Consider the following 15,241-nt stretch of genomic DNA (forward strand, 5'->3'; position numbering starts at 1 on the left):
ACATGTATCATGCCACTTCATTGGTTTACAAGGCTCTAAAAGGTTTGCTTTTTTCTAGAACAAGAACATTTGCAGAATTGTCAGATACTAAAGATTAAGTATTCGAGCCTCATCCATAAATGATGTCGGCAAGAACTAATGGAGATGAATTTCATGTGTTTCCTGTTTTAATCTCTAATTATGGAGGAGCAAAAAATTAACAATAAATAATATATTCCTGGACAGAGAGAAGCTATATAGATCATATCCATATATTTCTCGTAAGGCTCCAGAAATGATTTATTTAAACTTAGTAGCTGTTCAACTCCCTAAAGAGAATGTACATAAATGTTACACATCTCATTAGAACAAAACTGGTCACAAAATCACACCATTTAAACATGTCAGTACTGTGTCTGCACAAGAATGGGACATGAACAATCAGACATAGACTGGGGATGGACTCAGAAATACTTGGTTTTACCCTGGTGGAAATATCAGCTATAAATAAATTCTGCCAGACAGGGAAGTTTCCCTTCCTGCCAATGAGCTCACCAGTCTTCAATGGATAACTCTAAGTTATGGTCACACAGATGGCCCTGCTTAAACTCTGTGAGTCACAACATAAATTAAAGACACATGCATCTGAGAAAGGTAAGTTTATGGAAGTGTATCTGATAGGAGTGGGAGGGAAATAGGAGAGGTTGGGAGAAGAGAGTAATCAGAATGCTTATATACACTTACAAATTTGTCAAAGAATAAACTTAATTAATAATAACACACAGGACCAATCTTTTGCTGGCAAGTAGTAATATTTGAACTTCTATTATAAAAAGTGTCTAAGGGTGATTAACAGAAAAAGTTACTGTGCATCAACCCCTAGAGGTTCAGCTGGCTCTGTGTAGCTTACCCATCTAAGACTGTTTAATGTTTTGAAATGTCCTGACTTTGCTCTCTGTTACTGATCATTACATTTTATAGAGTTGAATGATTAGATAATATCTTGTAAAATTCTTAAATTCATATTATACAAATACATTTATCTAATATACAAGACAGCAAATTTTTGTCTCTTTGAGATGTTTGAAGCTTCTGGATTTTGTGTTGTAAATAAGCAATTCCTGTCTATAGTTTTACATACATATGAGCTTTCTTGATTTCTTTTCTTCAAATCCTTTAAATCCTTTACCTTTTAATTCCTTTTGAAGTTGTATCAATTTGCTGTGTCTCTCATTACCTTGTTAATTAAGATTTTGATGAATTTAATTCTGAGGAAACAAAATATTTGAAAACCAGCCAACTGAGAAACCTAAAAGAGAGTAATAGCTCAAGGATTTCAGTAAAAGAAAAAAAGGATAATTGCTGACTAACAGTTAATGTTGGGAAAATTGCTTAATATTTAACATTAATAATTGCTACTCTGGTTATTTTTTATGTTTTCTCTTCTAAAGTTTCTAAATCTTCTGTTATAAAAGTTTACTTATTGTACAATACAGATTTTTTCAGACAAAATTTATGTAGAAAAATAGCTTTTGGGATATAATAGAATCTTTATTTTTCTTTGACATTTTCCCCTCAGATATGCATAGGTTTACAAAGTTATGTGAATAGTAAGCAGCTCGAAGGACTCAGAGTGTGTTCTGTTGTTATGATTTTTATTGATCAGACATCTATTGATGCTTTATTGCCAATAAGGAAAACTTGGAAATCCAAGGAAAGTGTAAACATTATTACTTTAAAGTTGGAGAAAGATACAGTTCTTTTTGTGTGACTGTATCTTCTGTATCTTTTGTATTTTTTGTCTGATGCAATAGGCAGCTTTAAAACATCAATAACTATATTTCATTTCATCTCGTGGATGGCTAGGTGCCAAAGATCACCTTTGACACCAAAGGGTAAATGGAGGCAGGCAGCCCATGGGGGTCAATGCTGAGAGAAGCTGTAGGGAGTTGGTCCAGATACCAAAGGGGACTGCTGCTGATGGCAGCCAGGGATTAGAGAAATTCCTCAGCAGAATTTTCCCTGAGGGAACAAAGCTTAATTTACTGGGACTGACACTCCCTGTGTCCACCAAAACAAACAAACAAATAAACAAACCTCAACTTTTTTAACTCTTAGGGACTAGAAAGAAAGAAAAGGAAAAAGAAAATTCATACACATGCACACGAATACACACACACACACACACACACACACACACACACACACACACTGAGTGGATGAAGCAAAAGGTAGACTTTTAAACTTTATACATACAAATACATGCACCCACACCCATGTATGCATGCATGCTTACGTGAATAAATACATACAAAGAAACACACAAACATGTGCAGACCTGCACACAGATAAACAAATGGACAGATAGATCCACATTCACTCATAGAATGGGTGGAGCAGAGTTCCAGCAAGCAGGCTCCAAGCATTTCACGTTTGTACATATGTGCATATACATATATACACATATACTCAAATGCCTGTTTGGTGAATGGAATCAATTCCAACATGTACGTTCCAAGCATTTCACAAAAACACACAAGCACATGCACACACACACATATACCAATAATATGCACACGTAGTTGATAGATGGTACAAGCTTCTACACACATGCCTACAAAAGCTTAATATATACACATACATAAAGATTTGATGGATGCAAGAGAGTCCCAACACATTCTCATAAAACGTTATAAATATACATAGATTTGCTACATGTATAAATGCAAATGCACATATATGCATATATACATATACACACATACACACATATACATATATAAGCATACTCATATATATATATACATGTGCTTTCTTCTAGTGAATGACTATGAAAAAAACAACATATTCCCTGATACCTTTACAAGAAATAACATTACATAGTACAGGTAAAGAACACAAAATTATTCCCAAGAACCTATGTTCATTTGTAACTAAGCAACTTCTTATAGATTAACAAAGTGTGGGCAAGCAAGGGAATTTTCTCAGCAAGTTTATCTTAACTTCACAAAGTAATTTGTGGACACAAAGAAAGGATTAATAATTTCCTTATTTATCTTTAAATGAAATCTAAGTATCTTAGAAGAATCACAAATCTAAACTTTTATATAAAAATCAGTCACATCTACTGTACATTCTTATAATGCATATCCATCCATTCGCAATTTTTATTAAATCCTATCAGGAAGCTGGGTAAGATGGGTATAAGAAATTAATCATCACTAGTCCAGCCTCAGTGATAGTCATGACAGCCAGTGCTGTCATTGTTCTTGTTCCCTGACCATAAAGGGTCCTTAGCTTAACTAATAAGAGTGTGCCTTTCTATTGTCCTTAAGATTTTCTACATCAGCGCCAGTAGCAAAAACATCTCAATCTGCCTTCACTAACAATTTTGTTTTTTCCAATGTTTCTAAGGGTGATGGTCATAGCTGACAAACTACATCTAAAAGTTCTTTCCTAGGGTAGTGATTGAATGATTAACCTGTTTCAGTAGCAATGTCTTTAAGATCAAACACTATTATTATGAGTGTCAGACATACTGCCCAGCAAGGGGCTAGAAGCTCCCTTAGAGTTTTCATACAATTCTTAGAATAAGAGGGATGTAAAGAAAACAAATAGAACAGAACTCCGTAACAGCATGGACACATAGTCCTCAGGGTCATGCCTCAAAGTACACCCATCATGACTATGCTGACCGGCGGACCACATTTCATGAGTTCTAAAGCCATTTGTCATTCTTCCTGCATGGACCTTGGCAGCTAGGATTTGTTCATGTGACAATACTGATCTCATTTTACAGACTAAGAAATTGAATATTAGAGGAACCCAGCACTGAGGCCAAATATTTTGAAAGACCAAGTAGTTCCTATCAACTCTATAAAGGATATACTAATCTTATACATTTTTATATCTATTTTCCTTTGATTTTTAACAGAAATGATCGTTTATTTCAATGGGAGTTCTTGAATTCTGCATCATTTATCTGATCATTAAGTCTCTTTTGAACTCTAACTTGTCCTTTGCAATTCCATAAGACACAGTGGTCCCATTTCTATCTGTCATTCAGAGCACGGCTCCTTCCTGACAGGAGGAGCTGCTGCTCTTAAACCTGGCCCACTTAATTCAGAACGCTGCCAGTTGAAATGATGGCAAAGCATAAACAGTTCGGATACTATCTGTCCCCCTGAGACCACGATTGCATTTGGCTCAAACAATGAACTGACTGAAGAGGAGTAGGAGAATAAAAGATGGAGTTAGCTAAGGCACACACAGGAGGACAAATATTGCAAGTTTTCTTTTATAGGATCTAGATTTAATTGTGTGTGTGTGTGTGTTTGTGTTGTAATTATGGTATCATGACTATAATATGTCATGATCAAAATTCTCTGGTCAGTTTATTTGGTGTTTTTATCAGATTGGATGCCCATTTATTTCTCTAGATTTTGATAAATTTCATTTATAATTTATTGAATAAATATTAATTTTTTGCTTTAGTATTTACTTTTAAACATATCCCAGGGTTCTTAGAAGTTATGCTATATTTATTTTGTGCATTAATGTCTGAGTTTAGTTTTACTTTGGTCTTGTAATCCTTACCTGACATTTTCTCCTGATTGATGTTGTATGTTCATAATATTTTCAAATACCTTTCATTCTCAATATTTCTATTTGAGGCCAGATACCTATCCACACCAATAGCCTGCGTGCCTCCCAGGATGTCAGGAGTAACCAAAGACAAGGAGACCAGCTGACACAGGACCCACCCGCATTGATGAGCCCCACTTTCCTACTGCTCTGCTTCTCCACTCAGACCACATCAGCTGCCCAATACCCTCCCACACCTCACAGCCTGTCTGCATGCCAGGAGGCCCAAAATAACTGGGGACACAGGCCCAGCCTGCCTGCCTCCAAGGAGGTCTGCAGGAATGAGAGACACAGGAGTCCTGCTCTAACCAGATACACAAGAGGCCCAACCTAACTAAAGAAAAAGCTGCCTGCCTCTAAGGAGACCAGCTCTATCTGGCTCCAAGGACGCCTTCTCTAGTCAGAAATACTCAGTCAAGTTAACACCAGAGATTATAAAATGGCCAGGGGCAAGTGCAGGGTCATAAGTGACAGAACCCAATGTGACCCAGCAACATGAGAACCCAGTTGTCTTAACACAGCAAGCTCTAGATACTCCAAGACACCTGCAAAGCAAGACAATAACTTAAAATGCCATCTCATGAATATGATAGAGGCTTTTAAGAAGGATATAAAGAACTCTCATAAAAAATACAGGAAAATACCAGTAAACAGGTAGAAGCCCTTAAACAAATAAATCCTTTTAAAAAATGCAGGAAAATACAATCAAGCAGGTGAAGAAATTAAACAAAATGGGCCAAAACCAAAACTGGAAATAGAAACAGTAAAGAAAACACAAAGGGAGGCAATTTAGGAAAGATATCAGGAGTTACAGATGCAAGCATCATCAACAGAATGCAAGAAACAGAAGAGAGAATTTCAGGCATACCATAGTAGAAAATATTGACACAGTGGTCAAAGAAAACAGAAAGTGTAAAAAACTCCTAACCCAAAATATCCAGGAAGCTCAAGACACAATAGAAAGATCAAATCAAAGATTTATAAGACTGGAAGAGGGTGAAGAATCTCAGCTCAAAGGGCCAGAAAACATCTTCACCAAAATCATAGAAGACTTCCCTAACCTAAAGAAAGAGATGGCCAGAAATGTACAAGAAGCTGACAGAACACCTAGTAGATTGGACCAGAAAAGAAAATCCTCTTGTCACATAATAATCAAAATACTAAAGCACAGAACGAAGAAAGAATACTAAAAGCTGTAAGGGAAGAATGCCAAGTAACATGCAAAGGCAGTTCTATCAAAATTACACCAGATTTCTCAACAGAGATTCTAAAATCCTGAAGATCCAGAACAGATGTCATCCAGATCCCAAGAGCACACAAATGCCAGCCTAGTCTACTTTAACCTGCCAAACTCTCAAGAAGGAGAAACCAAGAGATTCCATGAGAAAACATATATATATATATATATGCCAAGGAGATTTCTTACTAAACACAACACAAGAAATTAAATATTTCACCAAAACCCCACAAAGAGAAATATACACACCTAATAACACCCCCAACAACAAAAATAACAGGAACTAAAAATCATCCGTCTTTAATATCTCTCAACATCAATGGACTGAATAACTCCCCAATAAAAACACACAGGCTATATAAAATAAGAAAAATTAAAAAAAAATGTTTCTATTTCATGCCTATGCAGATTTTTTTCAATTGCAAAATGAAATATAGCAATTATAAGCTTTCTTATTCATTTATCTATTTCCTAAATGATTTCCTTATTTCATCTATCTCTTCTTTTAGTCTTCTATGACAGCCATTAAATAATTTTAGAGGTGGAAATCTAAAATAGTTTCTGGTAGCTATTTCATTGTCTTTGGTTTCAGCTGTGGACTGGTTGTAAATTTTCAGAGGGCTTGTTTCATTGAATTGTTTTCTTTTTTTTTTTTTGTATGCTTTTGGAAATTAATGTGACTTCTAGTTTTCATTGTTTAAACCATTATAATTGATTACTTGATATATTTTTGTTAATCTTTTTAGATAGTGATATCTTGGGATATTCATAATTAAGAATTATGAATTAATTCTTTTTTTAGGCTATTTATTTTTTTTAATTTTTAATATTTTTATTACATATTTTCCTCAATTACATTTCCAATGCTATCCCAAAAGTCCCCCATAGCGCCCCCCACTTCCCTACCCACCCCTTCCCATTCTTTTGGCCCTGGCATTCCCCTATATTGGGGCATATAAAGTTTGCAAGTCCAATGGGCCTCTCTTTCCATTGATGGCCGACTAGGTCATCTTTCGATACATATGCAGCTAGAGACAAGAGCTCCGGGGTTCTGGTTAGTACATCATGTTGTTCCAACAATAGGGTTGCAGATCCCTTTAGCTCCTTGGGTACTTTCTCTAGCTTCTCCATTGGGAGCCCTGTGATACATCCAATAGCTGACTGTGAACATCCACTCCTGTGTTTGCTAGGCCCTGGCATCGTCTCACAAGAGACAGCTATATTTGGGTCCTTTCAGCAAAATCTTGCTAGTGTATGCAATGGTGTCAGCATTTAGAAGCTGATTATGGGATGGATCCCTGGATACGGCAGTCTCTAAATGGTCCATCCTTTCATCACAGCTACGAACTTTGTCTCTGTAACTCCTTCCCTGGGTGTTTTGTTCCCAATTCTAAGAAGGTGCACAGTGTCCACACTTTGGTCTTCATTCTTCTTGAGTTTCATGCGTTTATCAAATTGTATCTTATATCTTGGGTATCCTAAGTTTTGGGCTAATATCCACTTATCAGTGAATACATATTGTGTGAGTTTTTTTGTGATTGTGTTACTTCACTCAAGATGATGCCCTCCAGGTCCATCCATTTGGCTAAGAATTTCATAAATTCATTCTTTTTAATAGCTGAGTAGTACTCCATTGTGTAAATGTACCATAATTTCTGTATCCATTCCTCTGTTGAGGGACATCTGGCTTCTTTCCAGCTTCTGGCTATTATAAATAGGGCTGCTATGAACATAGTGGAGCATGTGTCCTTTTTACCGGTTGGGACATCTTCTGGATATATGCCCAGGAGAGGTATTGCTGGATCCTCCGGTAGTACTATGTCCAATTTTCTGAGGAACCGCCAGACTGATTTCCAGAGTGGTTGTACAAGCTTGCAATCCCACCAACAATGGAGGAGTGTTCCTCTTTCTCCACATCCTCGCCAGCATCTGCTGTCACCTGAATTTTTGATCTTAGCCATTCTGACTGGTGTTAGGTGGAATCTCAGGGTTGTTTTGATTTGCATTTCCCTGATGATTAAGGATGTTGAACATTTTTTCAGGTGCTTCTCTGCCATTCGGTATTCCTCAGGTGAGAATTCTTTGTTCAGTTCTGAGCCCCATTTTTTAATGGGGTTATTTGACTTTCTGGAGTCCACCTTCTTGAGTTCTTTATATATATTGGATATTAGTCCCTTATCTGATTTAGGATAGGTGAAGATCCTTTCCCAATCTGTTGGTGGTTTTTTTGTCTTATTGATGGTGTCTTTAGCCTTGCAGAAGCTTTGTAGTTTCATGAGGTCCCACTTGTCAATTCTCAATCTTACAGCACAAGCCATTACTGTTCTATTCAGGAATTTTTCCCCTGTGCCCATATCTTCAAGGCTTTTCCCCACTTTCTCCTCTATAAGTTTCAGTGTCTCTGGTTTTATGTGAAGTTCCTTGATCCACTTAGACTTGACCTTAGTACAAGGAGATAGGAATGGATCGATTCGCATTCTTCTACATGTTAACAACCAGTTGTGCCAGCACCATTTGTTGAAAATGCTGTCTTTCTTCCACTGGATGTTTTTAGCTCCCTTGTCGAAGATCAAGTGACCGTAGGTGTGTGGGTTCATTTCTGGGTCTTCAATTCTATTCCATTGGTCTATTTGTCTGTCACTATACCAGTACCATGCAGTTTTTATCACAATTGCTCTGTAGTAGAGCTTTAGGTCCGGCATGGTGATTCCACCAGAGGTTCTTTTATCCTTGAGAAGAGTTTTTGCTATCCTAGGTTTTTTGTTATTCCAGATGAATTTGCAGATTGCACTTTCTAATTCGTTGAAGAATTGATTTATTCTTATTAAGAATTATGAAGAGAAAGAACTGTGGAAATGGTAGAGAGTTGAAGTAGGAATTGCAAACTATGCAAACTAGATGTCTGAGAAAATAGAAAACACTATTGTTGTATCAAAACAAAAACCAGTTGTAAAAACCTAAAGATAAAAGATAAAACAACCTGCCATCTTCCTTCTGAGTCCAGTGGAGGCCTCTAAGGGCTCGAGAGTGCTCTCCAAGCAGCAGGACTTCAGGATCATGGTGAGTGGAACAGCTCCAAAGAATTGCAGAGGGTCTTGTGCCAGCAGGAACAGGGACAAAGGAACCCCACATGACCAGAGGCTGGGATCCATTCAGGTCGGGTTCAGGACTGCCATCTTCTGTGTGATTCAGGCCTAGGGCATCTAGGGCACAAGGGAACTCTCCATGCTGCAGGACCCCTAGCATGCCCAGGACCTCCTGATCACCTGAGAGAACGTGGGTGATAGAAGCAACAGAGCTTCTTGGTCAGGGTCCAGTCTGGCCTTAATCCTCAGCCAGGAGGCAGAGCTGAGACCCAAACCCTTGGGCACATTTCTTGCCAAAGGAGAGTGGGCCTACAGGGAGAGTTCTGACCCTAGAACTCAGAAGGTGGATCAGAGCTCCAGATAGCTGGACACCTGCCCTGAAAGAGGAGAGCTTGCCTGCAGAGAATGCTCTGAACACTGGAACTCAGGAGAGAGTTGGACTCCCAGGAGTGCTAACAGAGGCTAAAAGAATCACAGGAGGATCAAGCTCCAACCAGAAACAGCTTGAACATTAACATCAGAGATTTTCAGATGGTGAAAGGCAAAGGTAAGAATCTTACTAACAGAAACCAAGAACACTGGGCATCATCAGAGTCCAGTACGCCCACCACAACAAGTCCTGGATACTCAAACACACCCTAAATGCAAGACACAGATTTAAAATCATATCTCCTGATGGTGGTAGAAGGTATTAAGAAGGGCATTAATAACTCAAAGAAATACATGAGAACAGTGTTAAACAGGTAGAATCCCTTAAAGAGGAAACACAAAAATCCCTCAAGGAATTACAGGAAAACACTGCTAAACAGGTAGAAGTCCTTAAAGAACTACAGGCAAACACTGCTAAACAGGTAGAAGAACACAAAAACCCCTTAAAGAATTACAAGAAAACACAACCAAACAGGCAATGAAATTGAACCAAACCATCCAAAATCTAAAAATGGAAGTAGAAACAATGAAGAAAACCCAAAGGGGACAACTTTGGAGATAAAAACCCTAGGAAAGAAATCAGGAACCATAGATGTGAGAATCAGCAACAGAATACAAGAGATGGAAGAGAGAATCTCAGGTGAAGAAGATCCCATAGGGAACATGGACACAACAATCAAAGAAAATGCAAAATGAAAAAAGATCCTAACTCAAAACATCCAGAAAATCCCGGACACATGAAAAGACCAATCCTACGGATAATAGGAGTTGATGAGAATGAAGATTTTCAACTTAAAGGGCCAGCAAATATCTTCAACAAAATTATAGAAGAAAACTTCCCATACCTAAAGAAAGACATGCCCATGAACATACAAGAAGCCTACAGAACTCCAAATAGCCTGGACCAAAAAAGAAATTCTTCCTGACACATAATAATCAAAACAACAAATACACTAAATAAAGACAGAATATTAAAAGCAGCAAAGGAAAAAGATCAAGTAACATGTAAAGGCAGGCCTATTAGAATTACTCCAGACTTATCACCAGAGACTATAAAAGCCAGAAGATCCCAGACAGATGTTATACAGACACTAAGAGAACACCAATGCCAGCCCAGGCTACTATACCCAGCAAAACTCTCAATTACCATAGTGGAGAAACCAAAGTATTCCATGACAAAACCAAATTCACACAATATCTTTCCAGGAAAGCAGCCCTTCAAAGGAAAACAAAGGGAAAACTCCAACACAAAGATAGAAATTACACCAGAGAAAAAGCAAAAAAGTAATCCTTTAACAAAACTAAAAGAAGACAGCCAAGAACAGAACATCAACTTTAACAACAAAAATGACAGGAAACACCAAATACTTTTCTTTGATTTCTCTTAACATCAATGGACTCAATTCCCCAATAAGAAGACATAGACTAACAAACTGGGCACACAAACAGGACCCAACATTTTGCTGCATACAGGAAACCTACCTCAGGGATAAAGACAGACACTACCTCAGAGTAAAATGCTAGAAAGCAATTTTCCAAGCAAATGGTCCAACGAAACAAGCTGGAGTAGTCATTCTAATATCAAATAAAATTGACTTCCAATCCAAAGTTATCAAAAAAGACAAGAAGGGGTACTTCATACTAATCGAAGTTAAAATCTACCAAGATGAACTCTCAATTCTGAATATCTATGCTCCAAATGCAAGGGCAGCCACATTCATTAAAGAAAATTTAGTAAAGCTCAAAGCACACATTGCACCTCACACAATAATAGTGGGAGACTTCAAAACCCCACTCTCTCCAATGGACAGATCCTGGAAACAGAAACTAAACAGAGACACATGGACACTAACAGAAGTTATGAAACAAATGGATTTAACAAACATCTACTGAACATTTTATCCTAAAACAAAAGGATATACCTTCTTAGTAGCACCTCATGGTACCTCCTCCAAAATTGACCATATAATTGGTCACAAAATATGCCTCAACAGATACAAAAATATTGAAATTAACCCAGGCATCCTATCAGATGACCACTGACTAAGGATGATCTTCAATAAAAGCATATAATAGAAAGCCAACATTCTTGTGGAAACTGAAGAACACTCTACTCAATGATACCTTGGTCAAGCAAGCAAGAAAGAAAGAAAATAAAGACTTTTTAGAGTTTAATGAATAGGAAGCCACAACATACCCAAACTTTGGTGTACAATGAAAGCAGTCCTAAGAGGAAAACTCATAGTCCCGAGTGCCTCCAAAAAGAAACTAGAGAGAGCATACACTAGCAGTCTGATAGCACATCTAGAAGCTCTAGAATGAAAGGAAGCCAATTCACCCAAGAGGAATAGACTGCAGAAAATAATCAAACTTAGGGCTGAAATCAACCAAGTTAAACAATAAGAACTATTTAAAGAATCAACCAAACCAGGAGCTGGTTCTCTGAGAAAATCAACAATATAGATCAACCCTTAGCCAGACTCACTAGAGGGCACAGGGACAGTATCGTAATTAACAAAATCAGAAATGAAAAAAGGATCATAACAACAGATCCTGAGGAAATCCAAAACATCATGAGATTCTACTACAAAAGACTATACTCAACAAAACTGGAAAACCTGGATGAAATGGACAACTTCCTAGACAGATACTAGGTACCAAAGTTAAATCAGGATCAGATTAAAGATCTTAACAGTCCTATTTCCCCTAAAGAAATAGAAGCAGTCATCAATAGTCTCCAACCAATAAAAGCCCAGGACTAGATGGGTTTAGAGCAGAGTTCTATCAAACCTTCAAAGAAGACCTAATTCCAACTCTCCCCAAACTATTCCACAAAATAGAAGCAGAAGGTACTCTACCCAATTCATTATATGAAGCCACAATTACTCTGATATCTAAACCACACAAAGATCCAACAAAGAAAGAGAACTGCAGACCAATTTCTATTATGAATATCAATGCAAAAATACTCAATAAAATCTTCACAAACCAAATCTAAGAGTACATCAAAATGATCATCCATTATTTCCAAGTAGGGCTAATCACAGGGATGCAGGGATGGTTTCATATATGGAAATCCACCAACGTAATCCACTATATAAACAAACTCAAAGACGAAAACTGCACGATCATCTCCTTAGATGCTGAGAAAGCACTTGACAAAATCCTACCCCTCTTCATGATAAAAGTTTTGGAAAGATCAGGAATTCAAAGCCCATACTTAAACATAATAAAAGCAATATACAGCAAACCAGTAGCCAATATCAAACTAAATGTAGAGAAACTCAAAGCAATCCCACTAAAATCAGGGACTAGACAAGGCTGCCCACTTTCTCCCTACCTATCCAATATAGTACTTGAAGTCCTAGCCAGAGTAATTCGACAACAAAAGCTCAAGGGGATACAAATTGGAAAGGTAGAAGTCAAAATATCACTCTTTGTAGATGGTATGATAGTATATATAAGTGACCCTAATAATTCCACCGGAGAACTCCTAAACCCGATAAACAGCTTCAGCACAGTAGCTGGATATAAAATTAGCTCAAACAAATCAGTGGCCTTTGTCTACACAATGGATAAACAGGATGAAAAAGAAATTAGGGAAAAAACACCTTCAAAACAGTCACAAAGAATATAAAATACCTTCGTGTAACTCTAACTAAGCAAGTGAAAGATCTGTATGACAAGAACTTCAAGACTCTGAAGAACTAAATTGGAGAACATCTCAGAGGATGGAAAAATCTCCCATGAGCATGGGTTGGCAGGATTAATATTGTAAAAATGGCTGTCCTGCTGATAGCAATCTACAGATTTAGTGCAATCCCCATCAATATTCCCATTCAATTCTTCACTGAGTTAGAAAGGGCAATCTGCAAATTCTTCTGGAATAACAAAAAACCTAGGATAGCAAAAACTATTCTCAACAATGAAAGAACCTCTGGGGGAATCACCATGCCTTACCTCAAGCTGTACTACAGAGCAATTGTGATAAAAACTTCATGATACTGGTAGAGTGACAGACAGGTATATCAATGGAATAGAATTGAAGACCCAGAAATGAACCCACACAAGTATGGTTACTTTATCTTGGACAAGGGTGCTAAAAACCATCCAGTGGAAAAAAAGACAGCATTCTCAACAAATGGTGCTGGCACAACTGGCAGTTATCATGTAGAAGAATAGAAATTGATCCATTCTTATCCCCTTGTACAAAACTCAAGTCAGTGGATCAAGGAACTCCACATATAACCAGGAACACTGAAACTTATAGAGGAGAAAAGTGGAAAAAGCCTCAAAGATATGGGCACAGGGGAAAAATTCCTGAACAGAACAGCAATGGCCTGTGCTGTAAGATCAAGAATCAACAAATGGGACCTCATAAAATTGCAAAGCTTCCGTAGGGCAAAAGATACTGTCAATAAGACAAAAATGCCACCAACAGATTGGGAAAGAATTTTTACCAATCCTAAATGTGATAGGGGACTAATATCCAATATATACAAAGAGCTCAAGAAACTGAACTCCAGAAATTCAAATAACCCCATTAAAAAGGGGGTACAGAGCTAAACAAAGAATTCTCAACTGAGGAAGACCAAAGAGCTGAGAAGCACTTTAAAAAATGTTCAATATCCTTAATCATTAGGGAAATGCAAATCAAAACAATCCTGAAATTCCACCTCATACCAGTCAGAATAGCTAGGATCAAAAATTCAGGTGACAGCAGATGCTGGTAAGGATGTGGAGAAAGTGGAACACTCCTCCATTGCTGGTGGGATTGCAAGCTGGTACAACCACTCCTGAAATCAGTCTGGAGGTTCCTCAGAAAACTGCACATAGCACTACAGGTAGATCCAGCAATAACTCTCCTGGGCATATATCCAGAAGATGTTCCAACTGGTAATAAGGACACATGCTCCGTTATGTTCATAGCAGTCTTATTTATAATAGCCAGAAGCTGGAAAGAACACAGATGTCCCTCAACAGAAAAATGGATACAGAAAATGTGGTACATTTACACAATAGAGTACTACTCAGCTATTAAAAACAATGTATTTATGAAATTCTTGGGCAAATGGATGGATCTGGAGGATCATCCTGAGTGAGGTAACCCAATCACAAAAGAAGTCACTTAATATGCACTCACTGATAGGTGGATATTAGCCCAGAGACCTAGAATACCCAAGATACAATTTCCAAAACACAAGAAAATCAAGAAGGAAGACCAACACGTGGATACTTCATTCCTCCCTAGAATACGGAATAAAATATTCATGGAAGGAGTTGCAGAGACAAAGTTTGGAGCTAAGATGAAAGGATGGACCATCCAGAGACTGCCCCAACCGGGGGTCCATCCCATAATCAGCCACCAAACCTAGACACTATTGCATATGCCAGCAAGATTTTGCTGGAGGGATCCTGATATAGCTGTCTCCTGTGAGGCTTTGCCAGTGCCTGGAAAATACAGAAGTGGATGCTCACAGTCATCTGTAGGATGGAACACAGGCCCCCCAATATAGGAGGTAGAAAAAAGCACCCAAGAACTTAAGGGTCTGCAACCCTATAGGTGGAACAACAATATGAACTAATCAGTACCTGCAGAGCTCGTGTCTGTAGCATATGAATCAGAAGATGGTCTAGTCAGCCATCATTGGGAAGAGAGGCCCCTTGGTCTAGCAAACTTTTTATGCCCCAGTACAGGGGAATGCCAGAGCCAAGAATTGGGAGTGAGTGGGTAGGGGAGCAGGGCAGGAGGAGTGTTATAGGGGACTTTTCAGATAGGATTTGAAATGTAATTGAAGAAAATATCTAGCAAAAAAATTGGGGGAAAAAAAAAGAAAAACAAAGAAAGCAAAAAAAAAAAAAACCC

General features: G+C 37.9%; 1 long non-coding RNA gene across 1 annotated transcript in view; it reads left to right on the forward strand.

The window, feature by feature from the left end:
• The first annotated feature begins 546 nt into the window (after positions 1 to 546).
• The window catches only part of LOC115030395 (uncharacterized), a 42,573-nt gene continuing 27,878 nt past the window's right edge, over positions 547 to 15,241 (forward strand). Inside the window, exon 1 of the long non-coding RNA XR_003835992.2 lies at positions 547 to 633. This is a non-coding gene — a long non-coding RNA (uncharacterized LOC115030395). The remainder of the gene's footprint in view (positions 634 to 15,241) is intronic.

Source organism: Mus caroli, unplaced genomic scaffold (genome assembly GCF_978045245.1).
Source record: "Mus caroli unplaced genomic scaffold, Mus_caroli_1 scaffold_2, whole genome shotgun sequence".
In the NCBI taxonomy this organism is placed as follows: domain Eukaryota; kingdom Metazoa; phylum Chordata; class Mammalia; order Rodentia; family Muridae; genus Mus; species Mus caroli.